The sequence below is a fragment of the Acinonyx jubatus genome, chromosome B3 (assembly GCF_027475565.1).
Source record: "Acinonyx jubatus isolate Ajub_Pintada_27869175 chromosome B3, VMU_Ajub_asm_v1.0, whole genome shotgun sequence".
In the NCBI taxonomy this organism is placed as follows: Eukaryota; Metazoa; Chordata; class Mammalia; order Carnivora; family Felidae; genus Acinonyx; species Acinonyx jubatus.
Window position 1 is genome coordinate 133,221,193 of NC_069386.1, and position 15,031 is coordinate 133,236,223.

The window sequence follows — 15,031 nt, forward strand, 5'->3', positions numbered from 1 at the left end:
CTTCATTAACCTTGGCGGGCTCTAGTTCACCTCTGGCCCAAAGTCTCATGACCTGAGGCTACTCTTTTCCCACCACCCCCTCCAGGGTGATAGCCCCTCCAGGAACTCAATTCTTAACGTGTAACCCGAGTTGGTGCTAGATCCACATTTCTTTAGCACCACACAAGGTCTTCCACAGATGAACGGGGAACCACGATAAGGTGCCCCAGATTTGTGTTTAAGCTTATTCAGAAATGGCCATGCTTTTTGGTTGTGCTTGTTTTAGAGTGAGAGAGGGCAGGAGCAGAGGAGGGGGACGGCGGGGGGAGGGAGAGAGAGAGAGAGGGAGAGGGAGGGAGAGAGAATCTCAAGCAGGTTCCACGCTCACTGTAGAGCCTAATGTAGGGCTCAATCCCACGACCCTGGGATCATGACCTGAGCTGAAATCAAGAGTCGGATGTTCAACTGACCGAGCCACCCAGATGCCATAGTTGGTCTGTTTTTTAGGATGGTATATGACAGATGAAGTCAGAGAACAAATGAGGGCAGTAGACTGCCCAGGCGGCCATCCTGGTACCCAAACCAGCTGGCCTATTAATGTATTAATGTGCACATGAGGACACTCTCCCAAGTCCTCTGGACCTGATGGGGGCTCGCCACAGGGCTGGGAGGTAACGGCAGAGGTGACAGTGACGACGGAGATGACTCCCCCAGGAGCTCTTTGACCCCAAGCTTGCCAGGCGGCCTCCTCACTGCAGTTAAGCCTCCCTGGGAAGCCTTCCCCCGGGCCAGCAGCTGGCACCTTTCTTCTCTAAAAAGCTGGACAGAACTATTTTACCTTGCAGATCGCACCATCTCCCTCAAAACTGTCCGGCTCTGTCGCTGTCCTGTGCGCACAGCCAGAAACCATACATAAACCAGTGGGCGTGGTGATGTTCCAATAAAACCAGGGCCAGGTCTCTCTGATCCGCCCCAGGGAGCGAGAATATACTCCCAGCCAGCCCACATGACGTGACGGGCACAGCGGCCGGTTCTTATCATCTTCCATCGGCAGTCATTAAGCGGGCTCCCTGGTGGGCACACCAGTCTCTTCCAAGTTTGGTTCACGTGACTTAATCACAAGGAGGCTCATTCCTCTGGAGGCCCTGCCATGTGACTTTTTCCCTTCACGTTTAGGGACAAAAAGAATATATAAAGGGACGCCTGGATGGCTCAGTAGGTTAAGCATCCGACTCTTGATCTTGGCTTAGGCCATGATCTCACGGTTTGTGAGACGGAGCCCCTGTGTCGGGCACTACGAGGACAGCATGGAGCCTGCTTGGGGTTCTCTCTCTCGCTCCCTCTCTGCCCCTCCCTCTCTCTCTCTCTCAAAATACATTTAAAAAATCGAAAAACAAAAAAAAACCCAGAATCAAGAAGTTGGCCTGACTGTGAACCCTAGAAGGGACACCACCAGCTTAACTGCCTATATTGGCAAACAACACAGCAGGTACCGAAAAAGCACCCCCAGGTTATTTTTACAAATTCAAATTCATTTCTCATTCTTCTACTAATACACTAGCACGCTACCCCTCGGTGGGGAAAAGTGCTTTATTAATATGCAAGTGACATTTTCATAGCTAACATTTGGCAACGGTTCCTGTCTGCGATTTTTTGTTGTTGCTGTGTCTTATAAACACGCAGTACGGTTCCTTGAACAGAATGGCAAGTTAAAGGCCTCACAGTATGACACTGATGGAAAGTGTCACTTAAAAAAACACGTGTTAATACCATTTGGGGAAACATATTGGGGTCTAGAATGAAGATGAGTAACATAAGCTTTCCACTGCCCTCAGCAAGAACACGTCTCAAAGCAGCCAGCCTCACCCGGCCATTTCCTGATCAGCAATACTCTTGACAAAGTCCAAGCATCAGGCAAAAGTCACAAATAATCTCGCGACATGCCTGTGATTCTTGTTCTGTCAAAGAGAAAAGCTCACGAAGCCAAAGTAAATGATCCCTACTGAACTAGCTCTTCAGGATGGCTATATTTTTTTAGCTTATTTATTTATTTTGAGAAAGAGATAGAAAGTGAGTTGGGGAGGGGCAGAGAGAGAGAGAGAGAGAGAGAGAGAGAGAATCCCGAGCAGGCTCCACACTGCCAGCACGGGGCCCAATGCAGGGCTTGAACTCATGAACCGTGAGATGATGACCTGAGCCGATACCAAGAGTCAGACACTTAAGTGACTGAGCTGCCCAGGCACCCCCATGATGGCTATTTTTACAGTCCGACCCACCCACCCATCTATCCAACAAACACAGCACAGAACAGCGAACCAAATGACAGAATCCTTCACTGAGCTGACATTCTAGTGGGAAGACACACGACTGAAATCCACACGTTGTCAGGGGGGATGACCATCAGGAGCAAATAAAGGCAGGAGGCAGAGTCCAGTAGAAGTGGGAGGCATTATTTTTCAAAAGGGAAAGACTTGTCTACGGCCACACCACCCTAAACGCACCCGATCTCGTCAAAGGGGAAAGACTTTAAGGAAGTGAGGAAGCCCACCCATTCTAATGGCAAAATGTGTCTTCTACAGAGGGCTGTCGAGTTAAATCAGCCACGGCACACGCTTGCGATGGGGCACTGTTTTAACCTGTTTTAAAACAGTGGAAAGATCTCCAAGGGGACTGTAGCAGGGATGTGTTTAGTCTGCTAACCATCTGTGGGGAGAAAATGACACAGACGCGTGTTACCCCTACCAGAGGAGAGAAGGTCTCCCCTACAGAGACACGTGTTCATATGCTGCACAGGGCGGCAGAGTGGGATGCTTGCGGGTTTCTGCAATGAGCCATGCCATGTTCACTCCACCCAATCCTCGCGAAAGCCTGTGAGCCAGTCTCATCGCTCTATTCAGAGCTGAGAAAAGCGAGGCCGGACAGGGAGACAAATGCGCTGGTAAGCGGCAAGCCTGGGGCTGACACACAGATCTGGTCCAGAGACTGCTTTTTTCGCTGTGTCACCTTGCTCGTCACAAAAAAAGAGCTGTTTATGTGGATGTCTGCAAAACCGGGTAACCACAGGTGGGTGCACAGCACCCCCTACCCAGGGCCCAACCCCTCCACCAGCAGGTCGTCCCCGGTGCTCCTCACCACCTTACTATTTTAAGGCACTTGTGGGCCATCTGTACAAGGAGCTCTTCTCTTAAAAGAACCTACCAAAGGAGAACCTGAACCACACAAAGTCAAGACCATCGGTCAAACCTTTACGAATGAATTTTACCCGCCTCCGATGACAAGTCCTCTGCTGTTCCCACTAGCCCTGCGTCTCTCTCAGGCTACAGGGTTACACAAGGTCAGTAATTCCATCAAAGGACTCCACTTGACTTGAAGTATACTGGCAAGTAAAGTTCCATTCATTTGCTAGATGTGGGACAGAGTGCCCATTCTAGATAAACTGTCACCAGCAATACAAGTAATGAGGCCCCAATCACAGGACTACCCTAAGTAGCACAGTCAAGTTCAAACCAACGTCTGACACCAAAGCCCACACCTTAACCACCACTGGGTGTGACCTCAATGCCAGTCCCCATTTTGCTACTGACTCTTTAGAAACAGGGAACCATCAAAGCCAAGCAAAGCAGCTAGCTAGTCAAGGACATCTGAAAAGAACCTTCCAATCCTGAAGGTCTTTGATCCTGCTCTCTACTCTCCTGGGGCTTACAATAAGATCAACATTAGTGGACCCTGACTGACAGTATGCAAGACACAGGGAGAGATGATAAGGACCCATCCTTGACCGAACTGGAGTCAAGTCCCTCTGAGCCCCCTTCTCACTAGGTCTTGGCCTGGTGAGCTCAGTTCAGCAAGAATCAAAGCCCCCCTTTGATATCTAATCAAGTTCGACTTAGTAATTTTCCGTCCACTGACCCCGCCCACCTATAAATCCTAGCTATCCTTGCTGTATTCTGAGTTGAGCTCAGATCTACACTCAAGCACTTGTCCCTAATAAAACTGCTGGAATAAAACCTGTCTTGCTGTTTTTAACAAGCGTGTAGTGCCAAGTTCTAACATAGGACACACAGCTACTAACTCACAGGAGAAGCTTCCGTCTCTAGGGAATTGTCTATCCGTACAATGATAGTAGAACTAAATTATTTAGGGCAGATTCAGCTCTCAAACCTTTAAACTTCCTGTCTGAAGAGTGAGATTGAAACAAATCCAACTGGATCGTATCTTAAATCTCAATTGAAAACTGTATCTTATTCAGGGTAATCAATATTTTTCCTATAGGGAAAATTTCTGAGTCCATGGCAAACTGGATTCTAGATTAGAGTACGTCCTTCAAGGTTACCTAATTCTGACTCTATGGAACTTTTTCTTCACATCTCTAAACTGGATTAACAGCAATGCAAACAATTCTTTTTTTTAATGTTTACTTTATTTTTGAGAGAGAGAGAGAGAGAGAGAGAGCACAAGCGGGGAAGGGGCAGAGAGAGAGGAAGACACAGAATCTGAAGCAGGATCCAGGCTCTGAGCTGTTAGTACAGAGCCTGATGCAGGGCTCCAACTCATGAGCCGTGAGATCACGACCTGAGCCAAAGTCAGCCCCTTAACTGACTGAGCCACCCAGGCACCCCAAACAACTTTTATCTAAAGATATACAAATGAATTCTATCAAGCTGAGATTCAGTTGATTTCTGGTTGTAGAAAGAAGCCAGTTTTGCCTGCCATTTGCATATTTATTTCATTATTTCTGATCTACAAATATATCCATACCATGGAGTCGCCTTTGAACTGGTTGTAACCACCGCACTAAGTTTCCTCAATATAAGTTAAATGTAATCTTTACTACCTGTTCACCCTTGTATCTATAGAGTGACAACTTTACCTTTTTAAAAATTATTTTTTAACATTACATAAAGTCTGAGCAATTGAAACACATTTCAAAATGGACAGTCGATAAACAACACTTTTAAAATCTCCTAACGGTTAGAATAATTTTGGAATTTAGCAAAGTAAAATTTGCCCAATGGTTAAGTTTATCCAAAATTTTTATTTTCACAGCTATCTGACACTTGAATTCCTTTTACCAAAATTACTATTTTTGAAACCTGATATCAGTTTAGTTTGTAGAATTTTACCAAAATGACTGAAAGACCTTTACAGTTAGATGTTAATTCTTAACTTAAATTTTGTTAATTTATACTTCAAGAAATTGAAGGGTAGGGGCACCTGGCTGGTTCATTCAGTTAAGTGTCTGACTCTTAGTTTCGGCTCAGGTCATGATCTTTCGGTTCATGAGTTCAAGCCCCGCATTGCGTTCTGCACTGGCAGTGGGGAGGCTGCTTGGGATTCTCTCTTTCCATCTTCCCCCTCCCTTGCTTGCTCTCTCTCTTTCTCTTTCTCTCTCTCAAATAAATAAACTGTAAAAAAAGAAACTGAAGGGTAAACATTAAATTACAGAAATGTACAAAGTATAATGTAAAACAACTGTTAACTTATCATTAAGCCCATGAACTGTTAATATTTTGCAAATCTGTGAAGAGTCTTTCCCCATAAAACCAATAAAATGTTACAGATGAAATTTGTTTCCATATCCTGTTCTATTCTCCCCACACCACAAGATAACCACAATCGTAAGTTAGCATTTCTTTTCATTCACTTTATTATACCTTTAAAAACACATATGTGCGCTTTATAAACATTCCCTTCTAAAGGACTTTTAGGCAGTTTCAAAACATTATCACTATAAACAAAGTTGCAACAAACATCCTAATACTCCTCTCCCTGCATACAAATGTATATTTCTTTAGGCTACTTTCTAGAAGTGGAACCACTAGGTCTTCAGGTATACTCATTTCGCTAGTAGCTATACTGTTCTAAGATACCCTTCTATCAGTAGTGAATCTTTCCCTCAAATACCTATCATTTCTTTTTTTTTTAAATACCTATCATTTCTTAACTGCACTGAACTTTATAATTCCTAATCTGATGGACATAAAGTGATCTCATTATAGGTATAATTTGCATTTTCTGGATTACAAGAAAATTTAAGTGTTATCATCAGCTTACCCTTTCAGATTTCAACATCTTTGATACATGTGACAATTTCCCCATCATTAACTGGGATGTGAATTATGGTCTACAAAGCAACTTCTGCAGTTAAAAAAAGAAGTGCTGGGTGGTTCTTCTCGAGATAGTGTATAGGTTGGACAACTCAAGAAACAGCATTCACTTCAATATACTTTTACTGAACAATATTGGGTATGGTGTATTTCACCTCCTTAACAGTTCAGAACTTTTTCTCTTTTCTTCTCCTTCCCAACTGCAACTGTTTTTCAAAAAAGCCTCACCAATTCTCCTGGGAATTACTGCCTGTGCTCCCTGCTGTGACCTCTCTCCAATATTTTTCCACACTACAGACTACCTAACGTACACATCTACTGAATTCAGCTTCCCAAGCTTCCAGGACAAGATCTAAACCTCTTAGAGCAGCACAGGACGCCTTGCAAGATATACCGCTATCTTCTCATGAAACAGAGCTCATGAAATCCACCACCCGCATGAAATCCCTTGTTCCAACCAGGTTTCAAGATTCGAGTCCAAAATCCTTGCTCTCTCTATGCCTTCACCCACTGTTTTCCAGGTGAAACGTTCTTCTCCATCACACTAGCTCTTGCGCATCCCTCAAACTAAGTTCTACCTCTTCCCACAAATCTAGATTTGGGCTAGATTTGCCAATGGGCTGCCCCTGGGCAAACCCTTTTAACACCGGACTGGTTCTCTATAGGCTGCCTCTCCCCTTTACAAATGCCCCCTGCTCAAAGAGCTTAGTAAGGCTCAATAAACGTTTGCTAACTAATGGAACCCTACAGTAAAAGAGCTGAGCTACGCCACTCACCACGTACACAGTGCAAGTCTCAAACCCCAGGCATTTATTTGCATCTATAAAACGAAGCACGTGGTAAAAGTTCCTTTTTCCAACTCCCGGATCCTACAATTCTTGGCCTGGAATGACCCATGTCGGTACAACCTCACCTCTAATAGTTAGGGGCAGGGGACCAAACCAAGCTTTCACTTTCATGCTTGAAGTGAATCATCCTATGAGTCCCACCAGCTCAAGCCTCTGGGAACTAGGGCACCTCTAACTTCTGGGAAGGGATGTTTTTATACGTTCGGGTATTTCTGTTGTGGTAGTTAAGTGGGTGGAAAGCAACCCTCCGCATTAAAAACACCAAGAAGCTGGGGCGCCTGGGTGGCCCAGTCGGTTCAGTGTCCGACTTCGGCTCAGGTCACGATCTCACCGTTGGTGAGTTCCAGCCGCCCTCCGGCTGGGTGCTGACAGCTCAGAGCCCGGAGTCTGCTGGGGATCCTGCGTCTCCCTCTCTCACGGCCCCTCCCCAGCTCGTGCGCGCTCGCTCAATCTCTCTCTCAAAAAATAAACATTTAAAAAAAAAAAAAAAAAAGGCACCAAGAAGCTGAACTGCTCCCAGATCCTGAAGGTCGGAACCAAGCCCTAGACCCTGCCCGGCACGCCCTGCCTGTGGGACCAGAGCAAAATACTCTCTCCGCGCGCCCGCTTCTCCCTGCGCCTGGGAAGAGCCTGGGCTTCCAGCCAGAGCTCGCGCAACAGAGGACCCCCATCAGCCCATGACCACCCTCCGGGAGGGCGGGCTGAGAGGTCGCCGCATTTCCCTTGGGATTCACCGCTTCCCGAAATCCTCTTTCCCGGGGTGAGAAAAGGATTACTCAAAAAGGGTCGGGGAAATTGAAAATCGCGGCCGTGAGACCCAGAGCCGCGGCAGAGAAGCAGCCCTAACCCGGGACGTGAGCAGAGAAGCAACCCTGGCCCGGGACGTGCGGCCTAGCCCGGGTCCCCGGATGGGGCTTGTAATTACCTGCGGCAGACCGACCGCGGAGGCGGCGGCAGCGGCGGGCGGCAGGACCGTGGGAACTCCTCGCGGCGCGCAGCCCCAGACGAGCCACCTCGTGATGTCCGCCCTGCAGTGATTGCGGAGCAACGTCCGGCTCCAGACTTTAATGGCCAGCCGCGCTGCGGTGATTGGTGGAACTTCGGGGTGGGCGTCTGAGAAAGCCAATGGAAGGCGGGGCGAGGCGGGGCCGGCAAACCAAAGGGACTACAAGTCCCAGCATGCACCGGCCGGGGCTTCCAAGCCAGGGTCTCGCTAAGCCTGGGGAACAGGGTTAGCAACGAAGTAGGGTTGGGGGGTCCCGGGGTGCGCGGGACCTCCCGGTGATGCAGTAATTCCAGAAGTGTCCACCAAAGGATCAAAACCAGCGCGCGGAGCACTTTAACCCAGTGGCTTCCAAACTCGTCGCACTTTGGAATCATCTAGGGAAGTTTCAAAAGTACTGAATGGCCCTGTGTCACCCCAGACATGTTGTGAGTTCGTGGTCTGCACTTGTCCTGGGTTTTGGAATCTTTAAAGATCCCCCGGAGATTCGGATATGCAGATCCGTTTAATCCTCGAGACAACCCTATGAGCGATAGGCACTGTTATTGTGGCCCTGGCTTTGCAGGTAGGACGACTGAGGGAGGTTCGTTCACTCACGGAAGGTAAGTTAATCTTGTGATCACATAGCTGTGAAGTGGTGGGGCCAGAACTCACACCCAGGCAGTCTAAGTTCCAGAATCCTATCCTCTTAATCCCTATGCAATGCTGTTTCTCAAATGTTTGGTATTATCTCACAAGGAAATGGGAAAAAGAAGAAATACTATGCATGCCAGTGCCATGTGGCACAGTAAATTGAACTGAATGGAACTGATGTGAGGGAATAAGTGCAATCCTACCCAAGGACATCAAGTGTAAGATCTAGGGCCACACTCATGGGTTGCCTCATTTGATCTTATTTTTTAATCTTTTCTTACTGTAAGTCCCGTGTCAGCAGGCCCTGGGCCTGCTCCCTATTTTTGTAAATAAAGGTCTGTGAGAACAGAGCCACTCCTACTGGCTTAGGTATTATCTCTGGCTGGTTTTGCAAACACTGCAGAGTTGAGTAGTTACACAAGAGACCATGTGCCCCACAAAATCAAAAATATTTGCTGTCTGATCATTTACAGAAAAAGCTTGCCAACCCTGAGTTAAGTACTCCTCCACACTCATAGCTTCAAAGTGACCATGATCTTTAAGCCCAGCTCTGTCCAAGTCCAAAACCAATTCTCATGACCGCTATGCTTTCACGGTCTTCCTCCGAGGGGAGTGTTGGGAGGTCATTCAATCATTTATTCAAGGGCACATTTAGTGGATTTCCCTTATGTGCCAAGTGTAGCTGAGCCTTGAGAGAAATGGGAGTCTGTTCCTTCCCCCTTGGAAATTCACTGTCTAGTAAAAGAGGAAGAGCGTGTCCTCAACCACTCCCTCAAGTCACCCAGAATAAATGGTGACATTTGGCTGGTTAGGTTTTCACAGGTGAAAGGGAAAAGAAGTGGTGGCCTGGTGCCAGACATGTTTAGGCAAATGAGGGGCCAGGGAGAGTCCCTTCCGTCTCCCTCAGCAACTCTGAGCTCAGAGTGTGGGACAAGAGAAGATGGCTGAAAGTTGAGGGAGGACTGATGAGCTGCTGGGGTTTGCCATGGTAATGGCCGGGCGAACCTCAGAAGAGACTGCAAGGCGGCCAGCTTAGCCCAGTTGCAATGAAGAGGCTGAGAGGAGAGGGGCCTGGAGTGAGAACCGGGTTCACGCTCTGCCGTCCAGCTACCTGGATTCCAATCCCAACTCCAGCACTTACGAGCCGTGTGACATGAGCTAAAGTTACTTAGCTTCTCAGTGCCTGGGTTTCCTCAACTGTAAAATGAAAGAACAGCACCTACTTTGTAAGGTCTCTTTGTAAATTACATGCCCCACGAATATTAGCTCCCCCCCCCCCCCGGGTGAAGAGCATGATGAGAACAAGATGGGAATCTCTGACCTTGGGCACCGCGTGTGCTCTGATACCTGTATGTGCATTAGCGGATGGTGTGGGAAGGGCAGCACCAGTGGGATGCACCAGGAGGGAAGAGGGAGGCACAAAACAATTCCAGGGTGGCAGGAGGGTGGCAGGCTTCCTGTAAACATATAGGCATGGGGACACCCCCTCAAATGTCCCCAGAAGAATTCTCACAAGGAAAGTCACAGTGTGAAACTCAGGGCTTAGCAAGGCTCAAACCAGATATAAATATGTGATACCGCAAGAATGCGGCAGATAACCCAGTCACCAGAGATAAGAGCACTGAGGAGCCATTTCACATTCGGTCCTTTTTTTTTTTTTTTTTTTTTATCTAATAGTGGGAGACTATGTGCAAGATTAAGATTATAAAGCAATAAGAGTTGGAGAGAGCATGAAAGAAATTGGTTAAGTTTAGAGGAAGGTTCCTTCACCTGAGCACGACTGACATTGGGGCTGGGTAATTCTCTGCCCTGTGGGGGAGGTTGGGGGGCTGTCCCGCGCCTTGAATGATGTTCAGCAGCATCGGCATCCCTGGAGGCGATCCGGAGCACCATCCCTTCAAGTTGTGACAACCAAAAACATCTCCAGAGGTTGCCTAAAGTCTCCCCGGGGAGGGGACGGGGAGGGGAGGGGCAAAATCTGTGCACACACACCTCCCTCCACCTTGAGAACCACTGGTTCAGAGAGAGAGAGGGCTCAACATACCATTCAGTCAGTCAGTCACTCAGTCAGTCAGTCATTCTGTTCGATGTGAAGGTTAAAGGCATGGACTCTGGATCCGGACTTCCTGGGTTTCTCCTGGCCGGGGGGGTCCTGGACCATCCCTTCACTTCTCTGTGTTTCGTAGGGTTGTTGCTAAGTTCAAGTGACTTGAAACACAAAGTGAAAAAAAACTCAGAACAGAGTCTAGCCAAGTGCCAGCTATTTATTGAGTGCATGATAAAGTGTCAGGCATTAGCCTGAGCCCTGAGGATTCCTACAGTCAATTGTCCCCACCGCAGAGAGACCAACCTTTTTTTGAATGTAACTATTTCAACTGAAGTATGTAATATTGTTGATCTAAATAAAGGGGTAAACGGAGGCAAGTACAAAAAAGATGAGTTTATTTGGGAATAGCAGAGGAATTGCAATTTGAGACAAGCAAACTGTCCCAAGCTACAGGGGAGTCCATTGAGGGTTTGGGGTAGGTTGTATTTGGGGGCAGGGGAAAGTTCAGCTAGAGGTTAATTAGAATCAAACTCAAATGGAGACCAGTTTTGAAAATGAAGGGGTTCAGGACAGCCCCCACCCTCCCAGAATGTGCCACTTTTTTTTTTTAAACGTTTACTTATTTTTGAGAGAGAGAGAGAGAGAGAGAGAGAGAGACAGAGTAGGAGTGGGAGATGGAAAGAGAGAGAGAGGGAGACACAGAATCTGAAGTAGGCTCCAGGCTCTGAGCTGTCAGCACAGAGCTCGACCCAGGGCTCAGACTCACAAACAGTGAGATCATGACCTGAGCCAAAGTCGGACACTCAACCAACTGAGCCACCCAGGCGCCCCTGCTCCTCTTATTACGTGAAGTGCATAGGTTTCTCTGAATTCCAGACCCCTATCCCCTTTCCTTAGTTCAGCATGACTTACGTTTTGCTTGTGTTTAGAATTTCCATGTCCGTGTGGATTCCCAGTACATCATACACCATGAAACTTGATTTTCTCCTGTCAACCTGTCTTATGTCAATTTGATTCTTAGTCCAGCTAGAACGACCTTTGAGGGGACCAGAATTCTTGCTCCCTGACCTAGTAAAATGTGTATAACATAAAATTTGCCATTTAAACCATTCTTACACGTACAGTTCAGTGGCATTACTCACATTCACATGGCCGTGTGGCCTATCCACTTCTGAAACTTTTCATCAGCTTAAAAACTGTCCCCCTCTTCCTTGAATAAAATCCTACCTGGCTAATATCATCTGACTCCTGCTTATTCCCATGACCTCGTTTCTTGCCACCAGACTCACTCCACTCCAGCTCCTGTGGTCTTCTTGTCTTTGCCTATGCAGTTCCCTCTTCCTGGAATGCCCTTCCCCTTCCAGTCACACAGCTGGCTCCTGCTCCTGAGAGATGCCATCCTGGGCCAGCTGACCTAAGATAGCACAGAAAAGCCCGTTTACTCTATAGCCTTTCACCCTGCTTTACCATCTCTCTTTATACATTTCTTAATTTCCTACCCTAGCACCCCAATAAAATTGAAGAGCAGAGGCTGAGTCCCTCTTATTTATTTCTATACCCCAGTGCCCCAAATAGTAGCTGCCATGTCAGTCAATAAATATCAGTTGAATTAAATGGCAAGATAAAGGCACATTCAGGTTGCTGTGGTCCTGAACACATGGGGGTGGGGGGTGCCGTCTATTCCTGGTTGTTTTTGAAAGATTTCCAAGCAATCAGTAAACATTTATTTAACTCTGTGGTAGACAGTGTTCTTAGAATGGCCTGCCCAAGTAACCCTTACTCAGGTATAATCTCCTCCTCCTTCAGGGTGGGTGAAACCTCTCAATATGATGTGTTAAAAAAGAAATGGCAGATCCAAAATGGAGTCGCTTATGCTAAGTCCCACGTACCAAACCAAGACTTCGTGCCTAACCTAATTGTAGTTTCAGCCTTTCCCAAGAGTGGAATTTTAAATCAATCAGCCTGGAATTTCCTGATCGACACTAAGGAGATAATCTGCATGATAGATGCCTACCCTTCCCACCCCCATGGCCTCCTGCCCTCCAGGAAAAGTGACCTTGCCTGAAACAGTCCTGTCTTTTCTTTTACCGATAACTTCCTTGTCCCACCCATTTCTGCCTGTAAGTCTTCCATTTTATACAGCTCTTCTGAGCCTCTTTCTACTTGCTAGCAGGGTGCTGTCTGATTCGTGAATCATTGAATAAAGCCAATTTGATCTTCAAATTTATACAGTTGAATTTTTGCCTTTTTAACAGATTACATATCGCTCCCATGATTATGTTATGTGGCAAAGGGAGATTATCTGGGCAGGTGAGCCTACTCTAATCATGAGAGCCCTTCAAAAGCAATTGCCTCCGGTTGGTGGTAGAGATTCATTGCTGATAGAGATGAAGGCACATCATAGTAATTACTCAATAGTTGTTCATTTTCATCTTCATTCATCCCCACTGCACTTTCTAGCTGAGTCTTACAACCATCTTGCAACCTGCCCCCTACAGAGCAGCCTGGCAACTGACACTTTTAGATCTTACACTTCTAGAAAGAAGATCTCTTCTCTGTCCTAACCAAACCTTACTGTGGCCTACAAGGCCCTCCGTGACCTGGCTCCCCTGCTCCCTCTCTGACCTCATCTTACCACCTGCCCCCTCCCTCCCTCCTTGCCAGCCACATTGGCCTCTTGGTGACACTGAGACATGCCCATTTCATTCCTACCACAGACTCTTCCATTGGCTTTTTCCTCTGCCTGAAAGGCTCTTCCCACTGAATTTCCAAGACTTATTTATTTTTTTATTTGTATTGTGAAGTATAGCAAGTGCACAGAAAAGTGCATAAAATGTAGTTGAATGAATAGTTGTAAAACAAAATCACCCATGCACCACCCAGGTCAAGAAATAAAATGTCACCAGCACCTCAGTAGCCACCCCCCCCCCCCGCCACCATATGCCCCAACCTGGCCAAAATTCCTTCCCCACCCTCCAGAGACTGATCCTGTCATTATGGATGGGGTTTTGGAGTGATGGGGCTCAGAGCTGACAGCCAAGAAAGAATTCTTGAAGACATCTTTGGTGCAAAAAGATGATTTTATTAAGGCACAGGGACAGGACCCGTGGGCAGAAAGAGCTGCACTGGGGTTGCAAAGAGTGACTGGTTATATAGTGTGGAGTTGGGGGGAGGTAAAGTCAAGAGGAAATTTCTTAAAGTGATTTCCATATGCGAAAGAAGACTCACAGATTACTGGAGGCTTAGCTATTGTCAAGCTAAGGTTGTTTTTCTCTCTAGCAAAGCATTAGCATTAAGACAGTAGGGAGGTCCTGGAGATTAGGCTATTAATAAGATTGCCCTTTTCTCCTAATATTACTAAGATATTTGTAAACTGATGGAGACTCGATCAGTTTAACCATTTGTTTTCTGTCCTTTTCTTTGTTCTTGGGCAGCTGGGAGAGCCTGAAGAATTTTATACATTTCCCACCTGCGGGGAGGAGGGCACATTTCTGGGGTGTCAGCTTGCCTTATGCTCTCTCATCAGTGATGACCATTATTTCTTTGCATTTCTTTGTACAGTTAACATCTAAGTTTGTAACTTTAAACAATATAATTTGATTTCACCTCCTTGCCCACCAACAGAGGTGAGTCATTGAATTCACACAATTGTGATCATACTGTTCTTTTATGCCTTGTTTCTTTATTTAAAAATACTTTTTAATGTTTATTTGAGGAGAGAGAGAGGGAGAGAGAGAATCCAAAGCAGGCCCTGCACTGCCAGCACAGAGCCCAATGCGGGGCTCAATCTCATGAACCGTGAGATCATGACCTAAGCCAAAACCAAGAGTCAGACGCTTAACCGACTGAGCCACCCAGGCGCCCCTTTATTTAAAAATTTTTATTACTGGGGCACCTGGGTGGCTCAGTCGGTTAAACATCCAACTTCAGCTCAAGTCATGATCTCGCATTTCATGAGTTCAAGCCCCACGTCAGGCTCTGTGCAGACAGCTCAGGTCCTGGAGCCTACTTCGGATTCTCTATCTCCCTCCCTCTATGCTCCTCCCCCACTCACACTCTGTCTCTGTCTCTCTCTCAAAAATAAACATTAAAAACATTTTTTTAATGTTTATTGTTGAAGTACAGTTGAAATAAAATGTTATATTAGCTTAAGGTATACAACACAGAGGTTCGACAATTCTGTACGGTACATAATGCTCTAACTTTTTTTATTGAAGTATAATTAACATACAATTTTATGTTAGTTTCAGGTATACAGCACATTGAATCAACAATTCTCTACATTATTCAGTGCTCACCACGATAAATGTCATCACCGTACGTTATTACAATAATAGTGACCATATTCCCTATGCCGTACTTTTCGTCTCTGTGATTTATTTATTTTATAACTGAAAGTTTATACCTCTGAATC

At 46.4% G+C, this 15,031-nt stretch overlaps 1 protein-coding gene across 1 annotated transcript in view; it reads left to right on the forward strand.

The window, feature by feature from the left end:
• Positions 1-8,135: 8,135 nt before the first annotated feature.
• GOLGA5 (golgin A5) overlaps positions 8,136-15,031 on the forward strand; it is a 66,112-nt gene continuing 59,216 nt past the window's right edge. Inside the window, exon 1 of the mRNA XM_053224858.1 lies at positions 8,136-8,539. The gene's annotated coding sequence lies outside the window, so the exon portion shown is untranslated. The remainder of the gene's footprint in view (positions 8,540-15,031) is intronic.